The 13,514-nt window shown below is 36.2% G+C and overlaps 2 long non-coding RNA genes across 2 annotated transcripts; both read left to right on the plus strand.

The window, feature by feature from the left end:
* The first annotated feature begins 4,259 nt into the window (after positions 1 to 4,259).
* On the plus strand, positions 4,260 to 6,067 carry LOC117274799 (uncharacterized). The gene is made up of 2 exons (XR_004504987.2): positions 4,260 to 4,615; positions 5,555 to 6,067. It is a non-coding gene; the product is annotated as an uncharacterized lncRNA (long non-coding RNA).
* A 131-nt stretch (positions 6,068 to 6,198) lies between these two features.
* Positions 6,199 to 7,781, plus strand: LOC138900876 (uncharacterized). Its single transcript, XR_011412193.1, has 2 exons — positions 6,199 to 7,101; positions 7,187 to 7,781. It is a non-coding gene; the product is annotated as an uncharacterized lncRNA (long non-coding RNA).
* The last annotated feature ends 5,733 nt before the right edge of the window (positions 7,782 to 13,514 follow it).

A 13,514-nucleotide genomic window follows, 5' to 3' on the forward strand; every position in this document is an offset into this window, starting at 1 on the left:
AATGCTCTCCTGCAATAAGAGACTTAACTAACCTGTCATCAATATAAACCTCCATTGTCTTACCTATCTATTTTTCAAACATTTTATTGACGAGCCTTTGATAGGTGGCTCCGGAATTCTTAAGCACAAAAGGCATCACATTATAGCAGTATGTGCCAAAATTTATGATAAATGACGTCTTTTCCTGATCTTCCAGGTGTATCCTAATTTGATTATACCTGGAATAACCATCAAGAAAATTCATTAACTCATGTCTGACCGTAACATCAATCATTTGATCAATGTTTGGCAACGGAAAAAAGTCTTTAGGGCATGCCTTATTCAGATCTTTATAATATACATACGTGCTAAATTTAATATTCTTTTGAGGCATTAGCACTACGTTATATTTCCAATCGGGGTAATTCACCTCCCGAATTGAACCTATATTTAATAACTATGTTACCTCTTCCTTGACAAACCTGTTTCTGACCTCTGCTATCAGTTGTTTCTTCTGCCTTACTGGAGGGAAGTTATGATCCAAACTCAGCTTAGGGACAACCACTTCCAATGGAATACCTGCCATATCTAAATGCAATCATGAAAAATAATCAACGTTAGATTTTAGAAAATCCATAATTTTTAACCTGAGCCTAGGATTCAAACACGTTCCTAAATTAAATTTTCTTTCTAAGAACTCCTCGAACAAGGCCACTTATTCGAGCTCTTCTGCAATTGATTTGGTCGTGTCCGTTTCCTCCGATACCTGAAAAGACCTCGGTACCTGACAAAATTTTGATGACTCCTCTTCTTTATCAACTTCAATCGCGGTGGAAGATGGCATCGATTCCTATAATTACTATTTGCTAGTTTATTTGCCATTGCTACTAGAAACGGTCATTGTGTTCATTTCCCTGTAGCCGGTTGATCTCCTCTGATCTGCTTGATCCCTTCTGGTGTGGGAAATTTCAACAGTTGATGGTATATTGAAGGTACAACCTTCATTTCATGTATCTATGGCCTTCAAAGGATTACATTATAGCCCATGTCGCCATCTACCACTTCAAACAGGGTGGTCTTCATTACTCCCTCGCCATTTGTTGGCAATAAGATTACTTCTCGGGTCGTTACACTCGTTAAATTGAACCTAGCTAGAAGTTTTGTTGTGATAGCTATGTTTCTGGTTAACTTTGCTTGGTCCAAAACTCTCTATTGTATGATGTTGGATGAACTTTCTGGATCTACCAAAACATACTTAATTTTGAAATCTAAAATATTAAGAGAAATTACCAGAGCATCATTATGCGGTAGAAGAAGTCCATCAACATCTTATTTTATAAAGGTGATGTCATCTTTTGAGACCTCTCGGTTCCTCTTGCCATGAGTTACCAATATCTTTGTTTTCTTTGCTGCCGAAAATGTCACCCCATTTACTTTGTCTCCACCGAAGATCATGTTTATCGTCATATGAGGTGACCCTGTAGCCGGTTTTGATGGTTCTGCAATATCCTAATTTTTCTCATAGTTATTCTTGGTCCGATCACTTAAAAACTCTCTGAGGTGATCATTATTCAACAATGTTGCTACCTCTTCACGAAGGTATTGGCAATCCCCAGTCCTGTGGCCGTGATTTTCTGGAAACTCATACCATAGATTAGGATCTCTTTGGCTAGGATCCGACCAGATTGGTTTCGGGAACCTAGCTTCTTAAATATTCCTCATAACCGACACTAGTTCTACCAAGTTGATGTCAAAGTTGTAGTCGGATAACCTGGGATATGCTAAATCTCGGGATCCGACACCTTTTTCTCCTATAAAGATCTGCTACTTCGACCACGATCCGCCCTACTATCGGTAGCAACCTATCCGAAGACTAAAAAACTTTATTTCCTTGCCTATCGGCCCTTTCGTAAGGTTAAAAACAACTCCTAGAGGACCTGCAATCTGAATCAAAATCACTTTTGAACTCATCTTGATTTCGATCACGATTCCATCCTTTGGAAGTTGCCGAAGAACCCAGTTGATCATCTTCTATTCTGATCTTTGGCTCGTAATGATTATGAATATCTACCCATGTGGTTGCCTGAAGTTTTAGCAAGATTTTCTTCAGTTGCCGGGAGGCATCGGAACTCAATGGGTTGAGACCCTTTGTAAATGCCTCCACTGCCCACTCATCTGGTACTGCCAGCAACATCATCCTTTCTTTCTGAAATCGGATCACGAACTCTCACAATAATTCAGATTCTCTTTGGGATATTCTGAATATATCCGTCTTCCTTTCTTGGACCTTTCCTGCTCCAGTATGAGCTTTAATAAACGAATCTACAAAGCATTTCCTTTTACAGCATGAGCTTTGATCTCGTGTTGGGCCAGGTCATTTCCCTTTACAACCACAGTGTATCTCGTGATATGTTCATGTGGATCCAAAGTCCCATCATTTTTCGGAATATTTGGCATCTTAATCCTTTTCGAAATCAACTTTGGAGCCGCACTTGGTTTTAACGGCAACTACGTATACTTTTTAGAATCCGATCCCTTTAACATCGCCAGCGCTCCCGGGATCTGATCCATCCGAGCATGAAATTCCTTTGCATTTTGGTCCATTAGGTCGTTCATTTCCTTCATGAATCCATGAGCTCGGTTTTGAAAGAATCATTTGCATTGTTGTCATTCCCAGATCCACTATCAGTACCTCCTGCCTCGTTAAAACCAAACTACTCCTCCCTTGGAGCGTTGTTTCAAGTTCATTGAACTGTTTGATTTGCTGGGACGGTGGGTGGAATCTGAGCTCTTCTATTAGAAGTATTGGAAGCACCCGATAATTCCTATTTCAACTCTGTCATCACCTGATCTTGTATTGAGAGGTGATCCACAATTGCCCTTTGTTGCTCTCTAAGGATCTTGACCGTTTCTACAACACATTCATCATCTGGATCATTAGGAGTTGAACTCCTCAGATGTCGAGGATTTTGATCTTCACGAACTGGAGTTGTTTCATCTCCTTGATTGCGGGTTTCGCTGGTTGAGTTATCACGTTGGACACATCCTCATGTTCATTGTGTGCTCCAACATTATAGGAATTGTTGACATCGTTAGCTGCCATATCTGATTTTTCTTTGTTAAGAAATCAAATTTTGTCAGTAATAGATAAATGGATCGAAGCGATTACACAATTGTCTATTCTCCACGGTGGGCGCCAAACTGTTTACCCCCTTAAAACTGTATAATTGAATTTGTAACGTGGTTTATAGACACGTGAATTAATTTGATCCATAAATATGAAATAAACAAGAACAATAATTAGATTATAAAATGAACTTAAAGGAAATACAATTGTGGCTATGAACTTAGCCTCTTTGTCAACAGAAGCGAGACAATATTAGAAATAAAGTCAAAGAACAGTGTTATAGAATGAGAGCTGATTTAAGCTTTTGTGTAAAGAATGTTTCGTGTCCTACAATAGACACTAATTTTTTCAAATTAAGCTCCTCTTGAATAAGAATAAAACCTTCATTGATGGCAGATATTGATGGCGGATAACCTTCATAACGATTGGCTATAAATGCAGATATTTTCTGTAACGACTGCTCATTGAATGTTATCCGTTATCAATTCCTCAAATTTTTGTTATTGGTTACCGTGTCATTGGAATTCACCTAGCTCCGGTCTCATGCTTTCAATCAATATCAACTACTTGCTGACTCATATCTTTACCTGTCTTTAGTTCCACGTGTGACCTCCTCATTTGTCCAACTATCACTAAGCAATTTTACCGCATACAACATAACAAATCAAACCATTTATTATATAATAACTCAAATATAAGATAACAGATACACTCGTAATACTAAGTGACATTGTACAGCTTAATCATATATATGTTATATATATAAGCCCCGGACATTTTTTTAATTCCATTATCGAAATTGAGTTTCTTCATCACATGTTTTCCAACAATTTGATCATTAGTTGCAGTAATACTTTTCTCAGTTGTGTTTTAAACTTTTGTCAAACATGTTCTAATTCAAGCTTAATGTCTATCTTGTACACTTTTGAGATGGGATAATCTTTTAGTTTGAGTCCAAGTTGTACCGATCTACGGAAATCCAGATATATGTTTCTTATTCCCATAATACATGTTCAGCTATTTAAAAGCAGATGTATCCAAGCATTCTCCAGCAACCTTGTTAAACACCACAAATGTTACGGTAGTTGTATTATTAGTCACCTCAAAATGATTTTGTACCTAATTGTTGGATATTGGGTTTGGGTCACCCATGTAGACTGACCCGACCCGTTTTAAAGAAGATATTATTAAAGGAAGTTACCTAGGAAAGTTTAACTCCTAAAACAAAACTACGGCACGTTGCAATGTATGTGGGAATGTGGGGATCAACGTGGATCAGTTTTTCGGTTGTTTTTTTTCTCTAACAACTTTCTTTTTTTATATAATCAAGGCTCTCCTTCTTCAGAGAAATAATACTCTGTGCAATTCTCCCTACAAAGATAGAAACACACTAAAAGAAAAGAAGAAGACATCTAGTTTGTGAAAAGTATTTCGTTTCTAAGAGAGACGAAGTCGAACTTGAGAAATTGATCAAAGCAGGTTCTGCAAGACTTCCGCTACTGTTAACAGGTACACAATTCGATGTCTCTGTTACTGCTTATTCAACAATGGCACCAGAGCCAAGTTTTTTCTTTAAATTGCTTTCAAGTCTTGAAACTTCTTATGTGACAAACACTGTTTGGTTTTGTTTTCTGTCAGTTATTGCTATGTTTTGGATGAAATTCAAAATTTGAAAACGATGATGGAACAGTTGGCTTTTAACGTGATAACAATGAAGTTGTAAGGGATTTTCAAAAGTATGGATTAAAAGTGCAGACATGATCCTAATTTTTTTTTATCTCAATGTCTGTCTGCACCGGAATCTCACTATTCAATTGTGGGTAAATTTTAAGGCCCTTTAATGTATTTCCTTATAAAAAAAATGCTTAAGATCTGTGAAATCAGAATTCTATACTTGCAATGTTTCGTGGGCCTTTTCAGGCTAAATATTGTGATCTTTGTTGGCCTGTGTTATATTGTGGAAAGCACCAGTGAGTATTTGCGGGTGAAAGCATCTATTATGCTTTTATTTCTATTGTTGGATAAGTTATCACAAAAAGTAATGACGAATTCGTTATGAAACGAACAAGGGAAGAGAGTATAACGAGTTCTCATTGAAATATAGACATAATGCTTTTACAGGATGAACTATATACTGTTTGAGAAATATAGTTTTATTTTTTTTCTTTCTCTTGAAAAACAGTACAATAATCTGTGTTGTCCTATGAATTTCTAAAATTGTAAAGAGATTGCATCACACTATGACAGCTTGACCATGAATTTGATTAATTGAACCTCTGTTTGGCTTTCCGAAAATGGATGGTTCCTTATTCATGGGTATATATTTGTATATATATACTAGTTTAGCCGTAATCCCTTAGATTTAATTTTTCTTCTACGAGTATGTGACATATTTTGTCACATTGAATAATTGTAGCCATTCTTATTGTTTCCTTGGTCTTATTTCAGATATGGCTGAATAGGGACACACTCAAATTACTCCAAATGGGAGTTCTCGAAGTCGGGAAAGGGGACAATGTAGAAGGATACGTCGTCGCATGACTTATTTCTATAATGATTCAGACTCGGAGCCTGAAGTCATCAGGAATGTCTTAAGGACGAGGCAAAATGAGTTAAGTGATCATGTACACCTTTTTCAGTTAAAAAAAGCTGAATTGGTTAATTACATAAAAATTACTGATTGGGAAGCATTAGTTATTTTAGCGGACTCTCTTCGAGAGCCTTGGGGTAAAATTTTAACTGAGATATATCATGATATTTGGCCTAGTGCATCTTTTAGCTTATATGTACAAGAGTTAGTATTCGATTGGTACATGAATGTCCTAGCAAACATGTAAATTGTTATTATATGTTTTGTTTTAATGAAATTTAAATTATGTTGTTTGTCTCACCAGTTACATATATTATTTATTATTTTATTTTGTAATGGATTGAGACTTAAAATAAAGTACAGAAGTTATTTTCATATTAATTAAAATATTTAGTTATAGATGATGAATGGAAGCGTAGTGATCTTTCAATTCTGTGCCAAATGTAGAATTAATATTCTAATTAATTTGCTTGAGGTGTAATCACATGCATAAATTGACTGCAGTACATATATTGATGAGTTAAACTTGTAATATTGTCTCTAATAACAGACATAGCATCGAAAAGTATCATTGCTGACTTGAACACGGGTGACAAACTGAATGGTGAAAATTACGACATCTAGAATTGTAAAATATGGTATGTACTCGAAGAGCAAGATGCACTTGAAAGTATTAACCATGTTATAAGTCACCCAGAGGAGGGTAACACTGCCCAACACAGGAGGGATCTGGAAACTTACAATATTTAAAAAAAAAGATTCCACTGCACGTGGAATTATTGTAAGTTCAGTTGCTGATGATCTCATCTACGAATATGAGCAATATCCTATTGCTCAAGCCATGTGGGCACATTTAAGAGAGACATATGGGGGTACAAATATGACCCGCCTTCGATAGCTGACAATCAAGTTTGATACGTACAAAAAGCGTCATGATCATAGTGTCAAGAAACATCTAAGGGTGATGTCAAATATAATTGCTCAACTCAAAAGTGCTGGCCATGATCTCTCTGATGAGCAATAAGTTCAGACAGTGATTCGGTTTCTTCCCAATAATTAGGAACATCTGAAGGTTAACTTGGCCCACAATGATAGCATCAAAACTTTTGCTGATGTTGCCCATCATGTGGAGCTTGAAGACGAGCGGTTTGGTATTGCTAAAGCTGTACCTAATGCATTTGTAGCAGAATCAAGTGGTACAAAGAGATCAAACTTTAAGCGCAAGAGAAACTGGATAAGTGACGGAAAGGGTAATAAGATCAGAGAATGATCCTCCAAGAAAAGAAACCAGCCAAATTCCAAGAAAGAAAAATGGTTCTACAAAAAGAAAGACAAGAGAAAGATGAAGTGCTATAATTGTCAAGTTCCAGGGCATTTTGCTCGTGAGTGCACTAAGTCGAAAAAGGTAGCATTTTAAAACGTATCTCTAAGTGCTATATATGTTTCTAGAACTGTTTTACTAATTGAATATTATCCTGTGTGGATTGTAGACTCAGGGGCTACCGACCATGTGAGCCGTGATAGAGAAGCGTTTATAGAGTTTCGTCGAGTTCTACCTGGATCAAGGCATGTATATGTGGGAAATAATGAAAATCTTGAAGTCAAAGCGATAGGCACTTGCAGAATGGACATGCGTGGTGGCCGATCTTTAATATTACATGATGTTCTATATGATCCAGAGATTCGACGAAACTTAGTGCTTGTGTCTGTTCTTCTAGATTTAGATTTTAATTTGAACTTTAGTCACAAAACGAAGGGAAGGAGAAAAGAAATTTAGGGAGTTTAAGGAATTTAAAATGGGCCCTGATGCTTCCATTCCTGAACATGTACACCTTTTTCAGTTAAAAAAAGCTGAATTGGCTAATTACATAAAAATTACTGATTGGGAAGCATTAGTTATTTTAGCGGACTCTCTTCGAGAGCCTTGGGGTGAAATTTTAACTGAGATATATTATGATATTTGGCCTAGTGCACCTTTTAGCTTATATGTACAAGAGTTAATATTCGATTGGTATATGAATGTCCTAACAAACATGTAAATTGTTATTATATATTTTGTTTTAATGAAATTTAAATTATGTTGTTTGTCTCACCAGTTACATATATTATTTATTATTTTATTTTGTAATGGATTGAGACTAGAAATAAAGTACAGAAGTTATTTTAATATTAATTAAAATATTTAGTTATAGATGATGAATGGAAGCGTAGTGATCTTTCGATTCTGTGCCAAATGTGGAATTAATATTCTAATTAATTTGCTTGAGTGTGTAATCACATGCATAAATTGACTGCAGTATATATATTGATGAGTTAAACTTATAACATTGTCTCTAATAACAGACATAGTATCGAAAAGTATCATTGCTGACTTGAACAAGGGTGACAAACTGAATGGTGAAAATTACGACATCTAGAATCATAAAATGTGGCATGTACTCGAAGAGTAAGATGCACTTGAAAGTATTAACCATGTTATAAGTCACCCAGAGGAGGGTAATACTGCCCAACACAGGAGGGATCTGGAAACTTACAATATTTGAAAAAAAAAGATTCCACTGCACGTGGAATTATTGTAAGTTCAGTTGCTGATGATCTCATCTATGAATATGAGCAATATCTTATTGCTCAAGCCATGTGGGCACATTTGAGAGAGACATATGGGGGTACAACTGTGACTCGCCTTCGATAGCTGACAATAAAGTTTGACACGTACAAAAAGCGTCATGATCACAGTGTCAAGAAATATCTAAGGGTGATATCAAATATGATTGCTCAACTAAAAAGTGCTGGCCATGATCTCTCTGATGAGCAATAGGTTCAGACAGTGATTCGGTCTCTTCCCAATAATTAGGAACATCTGAAGGTTAACTTGGCCCACAATGATAGCATCAAAACTTTTGCTGATGTTGCCCATCATGTGGAGCTTGAAGACGAGCGGTTTGGTACTGCTAAAGCTGTACCTAATATCTTTGTAGCAGAATCAAGTGGTACAAAGAGATCAAGCTTTAAGCGCAAGAGAAACTGGATAAGTGACGGAAAGGGTAATGAGACCGGAGAATGATCCTCTAAGAAAAGAAACAAGCCAAATTCCAAGAAAGAAAAATGGTTCTACAAGAAGAAAGACAAGAGAAAGATGAAGTGCTACAATTGTCAAGTTCCAGGGCATTTTGCTCGTGAGTACACTAAGTCGAAAAAGGTAGCATTTCAAAACGCATCTCTAAGTGCTATATATGTTTATAGAACTGTTTTACTAATTGAATCTTATCCTGTGTGGATTATAGACTCAGGGGCTACCGACCATGTGAGCCGTGATAGAGAAGCGTTTAAAGAGTTTCGTCGAGTTCTACCTGGATCAAGGCATGTATATGTGGGAAATAATGCAAATCTAGCGAAAGCATTTGCAGAATGGACATGCGTGGTGGCCGATCTTTAATGTTACATGATGTTCTATATGATCCAGAGATTCGACGAAACTTAGTGTTTGTGTCTGTTCTTCTAGATTTAGATTTCAATTTGAACTTTAGTCACAAAACGAAGGGAAGGAGAAAAGAAATTTAGGGAGTTTAAGGAATTTAAAATGGGCCCTGATGCTTCCATTCCTGAACATGTACACCTTTTTCAGTTAAAAAAAGCTGAATTAGCTAATTACATAAAAATTACTGATTGGGAAGCATTAGTTATTTTAGCGGACTCTCTTCGAGAGCCTTGAGGTAAAATTTTAACTGAGATATATCACGATATTTGGCCTAGTGCACCTTTAAGCTTATATTTACAAGAGTTGGTATTCGATTGGTACATGAATGTCCTAACAAACATGTAAATTGTTATTATATGTTTTGTTTTAATGAAATTTAAATTATGTTGTTTGTCTCACCAGTTACATATATTATTTATTATTTTATTTTGTAATGGATTGAGACTTGAAATAAAGTATAGAAGTTATTTTAATATTAATTAAAATATTTAGTTATAGATGATGAATGGAAGCGTAGTGATCTTTCGATTCTGTGCCAAATGTGGAATTAATATTCTAATTAATTTGTTTGAGTGTGTAATCACATGCATAAATTGACTGCAGTATATATATTGATGAGTTAAACTTGTAACATTGTCTCTAATAACAGACATAGTATCAAAAAGTATCATTGCTGACTTGAACAAGGGTAACAAACTGAATGGTAAAAATTACGACATCTAGAATCGTAAAATGTGGTATGTACTCGAAGAGTAAGATGCACTTGAAAGTATTAACCATGTTATAAGTTACCCAGAGGAGGGTAATACTGCCCAACACAGGAGGGATCTGGAAGCTTACAATATTTGAAAAAAAAAGATTCCACTACACGTGAAATTATTGTAAGTTCAGTTGCTGATGATCTCATCTACGAATGTGAGCAATATCCTATTGCTCAAGCCATGTGGGCATATTTGAGAGAGACATATGGGGTTACAACTGTGACTCGCCTTTGATAGCTGACAATCAAGTTTGACACGTACAAAAAGCGTCATGATCACAGTGTCAAGAAACATCTAAGGGTGATGTCAAATATGATTGCTCAACTGAAAAGTGCTGGCCATGATCTCTCTGATGAGCAATAGGTTCAGACAGTGATTCGGTCTCTTCCCAATAATTATGAACATCTGAAGGTTAACTTGGCCCACAATGATAGCATTAAAACTTTTGCTGATGTTGCCCATCATGTGGAGCTTGAAGACGAGCGGTTTGGTGCTGCTAAAGCTGTACCTAATGCCTTTTTAGCAAAATCAAGTGGTACAAAGAGATCAATCTTTAAGCGCAAGAGAAACTGGATAAATGACGGAAAGGTTAATGAGACCGGAGAAGGATTCTCCAAGAAAAGAAACAAGCCAAATTCCAAGAAAGAAAAATGGTTCTACAAGAAGAAAGACAAGAGAAAGATGAAGTGCTACAATTGTCAAGTTCCAGGGCATTTTGCTCGTGAGTGCACTAAGTCGAAAAAGGTAACATTTCAAAACGCATCTCTAAGTGCTATATATGTTTCTAGAACTGTTTTACTAATTGAATCTTATCCTGTATGGATTGTAGACTCAGGGGCTACCGACCATGTAAGCCGGGATAGAGAAACATTTATAGAGTTTCGTCGAGTTCTACCTGGATCAAGGCATGTATATATGGGAAATAATGCAAATCTTGAAGTCAAAGCGATAGGCACTTGCAGAATGGACATGCGTGGTGGCCGATCTTTAATGTTATATGATGTCCTATATGTTCCAGAGATTCGACAAAACTTAGTGTTTGTGTCTGTTCTTCTAGATTTAGATTTCAATTTGAACTTTAGCCACAATGTTCTTAGAATTACTCTAGACAATGTTGTTTATGGTTTTGGAAATAGTTATGATGGTTTTTGTGTTAGATAGTAATCCTTTTACGTATAACTATTATGTTGACCGTTGTATTACGGCATGTTATTCGAGTAACAATGATGTTGATGTTATTACATGTCATGCAAGATTAGGTCACATATGGCAGGATCGAATGAATAAATTGGCTAAGGAAGGACATTTGGGTTCTTTATCTAAAATTGAAATGCCAACTTGTGAAAATTTTCTTACCGAAAAGATTAGACATAAATCATTTGGAAAGGCTAAGAGAGCTGATTTTCCATTGCAATTAATCCATTCAGATATCTGTGGTCCAATGAACGCAAGGGCTAGGTCTGGTGCTTTATATTTCATTATGTTCATTGATGATTTCACGTGCTTTGGTTATGTCTATTTGATTTCTCATAAATCTGAAGCACTTGAATGCATTAAGGAATATTTAAATGAAGTTGAGAATCAATTAGACAAAAGGATTAAGACCTTAAGAACCGATAGAGGGTGTGAATATCTTTCAAAAGAATTTGAAGAATTGTGTAATGAAAAGGGCATCACGATACATTTAACTATTCCTTACATACCTCAAAAAAATAGTGTAGCAAAAAAAAAAGGTAGAACACTACTGGACATGATAAGGTCCATGATGGCGCAGGCAAATTTACCTTTCTCCTTTTGGGGAGATGCGTTATTGACTGCAGCCTACATATTGAACAAATTGCCTTCTAAATCAGTTTCTTCCACTCCTTATGAGCCATGGACTGGTCATAAGCCAAACTTAAAAGATTTACGACCTTGGGGTTGTGCTGCATATGTAAAAGATTCTTTTAGCAAGTTTGGTAAATTAGGTCCAAAAGGTAAGAAATGTATCTTTATCAGATATTCAGAACACTCCAAAGGGTATGTGTTCATTGGTGAATTAGAGGATGGAGGTGTTACTCAGATTGATTCACGAGATGTCACATTTATATAAAATAATTTTCCAAAGAAGGGCGAGGTAAAAAATGGAGAGCCTCTTTATGAAATGTTGAACTCAGATAGTCAACAAGTGTCTTCTGACACAATTGATAATCAAATCGATCAAGATCTTGTTCTTGATCCGAGTGGGAGTGGGAGTTCTCAATCCTAAAATCCTTCTGATGAATCTGAATTTCAACTACGAAAGAGCACCAGAAAATATATACCCAAACGTATTTATGAGATTGAATATTACATTTTCTTGGTATCTCCCACAAAAATGGATGAGCCAAAGTCTGTGACTAAGTCTTTATCGAACTCTGGAAAAGATGAGTGGATGAAAGCAATGAAAGAAGAATTAGAATCCATGAAAACCAACAAAGTATGGGATCTAGTTGACCTTCTGCCTGGGCGTAGAGCCATTGGGAATAAATGGGTTCTCAAATTTAAACGCAAAATGGATGGGTCAATAGAAAGATACAAGGCACGATTGGTGGCAAAAGGCTTTACTCAAGAAGCTAGAATAGACTATGAGGAAACATTTTCACCAGTTGTGAAATTTACCTCAATTCGCTTACTTTTGGCTATTGTTGCATGTTTGGATTTGGAATTACATCAAATGGACGTGAAGACAACTTTTCTCAATGGAGAACTAAACGAAGAAATCTACATGGAGCAACCTGTAGGTTTCATCATTAAAGGCTAAGAAAAGAAGGTCTGTAAATTGAAAAGATCTATTTATGGCTTGAAGCAATCTTCAAGGCAATGGTATTTGGGATTTCACAAGGAGGTGATCTCGTATGATTTCACCATGATCAGTGAAGACCATTGCATTTTTGTGAAGAAGTCCAATGGGATGTTTGTAATTCTTTTTCTTTGCGTGGATAATATTTTATTGGCAGGAAGCAATTTGGAGTATTTGAAAACTATCAATTCATAGCTTTCAAAGTCATTTGACATGAAAGATATGGGTGAAGCAGACTATATCCGTGAAGTTAAGATCCAAAGAGACTGTTCCAAAAAGTTATTGAGTCTATCTCAAGAAACTTATATAATGAAAATTTTGGAGCATTTTCGCATGAATAGTTGCAAATCCATGGATACTCCTATAGCAAGAGGTGAAACTTTAAGCCTTGAAATGTGTCCCAAGACTGAAAATGAAAAGGAAGACATGTCTCGAGTTCCGTATTCAAGTGTTGTCGGGAGCTTGATGTACGCTATGATGTGTACTCGCCCAGGCATTTGTTATGCTGTAGGTCTGGTTAGCAGGTATCAATCCAATCCTGGAAGAGATCATTGGCAAGATGTGAAGAGAATTTTCAGATACCTGAAAGGAACTGCAGAATATTCACTATGTTATAGTGGAAATAATTTATACTTGAGAGGATATACAAATGATGATTGGGCTGGTGACCGGAATGATAGAAAATCAACATTCGGTTATGCTTTCTTACTTAATGGTGGTGCTATTTCATGAAAAAGTAAGAAACAAACCTGTACAAC

Source organism: Nicotiana tomentosiformis, chromosome 11 (genome assembly GCF_000390325.3).
Source record: "Nicotiana tomentosiformis chromosome 11, ASM39032v3, whole genome shotgun sequence".
NCBI classification, from domain to species: Eukaryota; Viridiplantae; Streptophyta; class Magnoliopsida; order Solanales; family Solanaceae; genus Nicotiana; species Nicotiana tomentosiformis.